Source organism: Dama dama, chromosome 31, assembly GCF_033118175.1.
Source record: "Dama dama isolate Ldn47 chromosome 31, ASM3311817v1, whole genome shotgun sequence".
NCBI lineage: Eukaryota > Metazoa > Chordata > Mammalia > Artiodactyla > Cervidae > Dama > Dama dama.
The window spans coordinates 36,327,765-36,330,181 of record NC_083711.1 but is presented as its reverse complement, the minus strand read 5'-3'; the positions used below and the strand labels follow the sequence as shown (position 1 = coordinate 36,330,181).

The 2,417-nt window shown below is 34.4% G+C and overlaps 1 non-coding gene across 1 annotated transcript; it reads left to right on the top strand.

The window, feature by feature from the left end:
- The first annotated feature begins 958 nt into the window (after window positions 1-958).
- TRNAC-GCA (transfer RNA cysteine (anticodon GCA)) lies at window positions 959-1,031 on the top strand. Its single transcript has one exon. It is a non-coding gene; the product is annotated as a tRNA-Cys (tRNA).
- Window positions 1,032-2,417: the final 1,386 nt, after the last annotated feature.

Genomic DNA, 2,417 nt, shown 5'->3' with positions numbered 1-2,417 from the left:
AAGTTTATCATCAAACATCCCTGACTACTGGTACATACCTCTCCTTTTATATCATTTCAAAGAACCTTAGTCTTTACAGGTAGTTATCACAGTTATTTGTAGTCCCAAGGTTCAGACTTAAGCTATCTCTTCTATAGTTTCTACAGAGTAAAATATGGTGAGAAAAAACATCAGCCTATGCCAGCTCACTCTCTCCCCAGGAAATGAGAGTACCACTCAAAATTAAATTTCAGGATATGCTGTGTCTTTATCAGCAATTTTTGTAGATTGACATTTTAGGAAACATATGAAAGAAATATTGCATTTAGCTATATAAAATGTGTATCTTTTAAAGTATTAGCAGGCTTTAAATGTTGTTTACTGTAGTGTAAATTAATTCAGGAGACCGCCATCTTTGAAGACATTAATAATTAACATTATCCTAATTAAATGTGTACATATATATGTGTCTATAAAATTTGCAGTAACATATGAATAGAAGCATAACATCGGCTGAATTATGCACCAATAATAGCCTATGAAATTTTTGTTTTTTAAAAAAAATCCTCTCTATTGGATTAACCTGGTAAAACATTTCCCAAGAAATCAGAATAGATTCTTGTAAATACCTAAAGAAGTAGGAAGGAAAACACAGTTTTCTCTTCAAATAGATATCTAATCAACTTTAATATTAATTATATCTATAAATCCAAGCTATCCTCCTTTTCTTTACAAACTGTAGTACTGGCTGAAATGATAGAATTTATGAAAAGTAAATACAGTGGGTCCTCATATATTTGCAGTTTATGACTTTTATATTGTTTTTTTTTTTTTTTTTTAAGTGAGAGCATGTTTACTGAGAGAGATATTACATTCTGTAGCAGAATATGTATTCTGTGTCAGAAGTTGCAAGCAGCTCTAGACCATGGAGATGTAATTTCCTGTGTTAATACTTGACTTACTGTCACCTGTAAAGGCTTCCCTGATGGCTCAGATGGTAAAGCTTCTGCCTGCAATGCTGGAGACCCAGGTTCGATCCCTGGGTCAGGAAGATCCCCTGGAGAAGGAAATGGCAACCCACTCCAGTACTCTTGCCTGGAAAATCCCATGGACAGAGGAGCCTGGTTGGCTACCGTCCATGGGGTTGCAAAAGAGTTGGACACGACGGAGCAACTTAACTAACTAGACCGTGGGGTTATCTCAGAAACTGAGAACTATTATATAATTTACATCTTTATTCTATTTGATGTAATGAGTTACTCTTGACTCCTAAATGTTTTATTCACTATTTTACGTCAATTAAACAGGAAGAAATACAAACTCTACAAATGCATTCCAGTTTATTAGTGCTCAGTTGGTAAAGACAGGCCTGCCAATGCAGGAGACACAAGAGACGTGTGTTTGATCCCTGGGTCAGGAAAATCCCCTGAAGAAGGAAATGGCAACCTGCTCCCGTATTCTTGCCTGGAAAATTCCATGGACAGAGGAACCTGGCAGGCTACAGTCCGTGGGGTTGCAAAGAGTTAGAAATGACTGAGCACATGGCACACACACATTATCAGTACCTTCAAACCCTGAACTATTTATCTGTAATTTTATACTGTTCCTATCTTTCATGTTATCTATAAATTTAAATAATAGAGAAACACCAACTTTCACAATATTTTCGAGTTTTATTCAACAAAGATTTTTTACATAAGAAACTTGCCAGAGCTGCAGTTAAAAGTTCGACCAGTTCATTTACTTTTTCCTTGCCTATTTTCTCTATCCTAATATGATACTTTAGGTGATTTATGCAATAAGTGGCAAAATTAAACTTTTAAATGTTTATAAATAATGCAATCATGTATTACAAAAAAACACTGTTAGTGTTGAATTTGTGCTCACTAGAGAAATGACTCATTTATATACTGCCAACTCAAAGTGAACTCTCTACAGGGAATCTGATCATATGTACCTCAGAGTAGTCTAAAAGTGAAGCAGTATCAAAATATCAGCACCAGAATCTCTGTCACCTCATTTTTGTGTTTTGTATTGCTCGGTGCCATCCCAGTTCCAAGAGTCTCATGTTATATTAGTAAAGAGAACTAGTGTACTATTTCTCATATCAAATGATAACCAGAAGATAAAAGGATGATACCAACATTTATTATATTTGGTGTTTTGCATGTATTGAATATATGTGTATATTTATATGTATTAAATAATATATAATAATATATCATTATATCCATATGCATCATCTGTGTTTTATAAGTAATTCAACTACAAAGATCACGCTCTTAAGCAACAGTGTGTGCTAAAGATGTTTATCTTTTTATGAAATTGAACTTCATAATTAGTAAGCATTAGCTACGGTGAACTCCAGCTAGCTTTTGCCTTTGCCATTTGTTGGTCTGTCATTCATTTCCTAGTTTCTGACTCGTGGATCTCTTTGC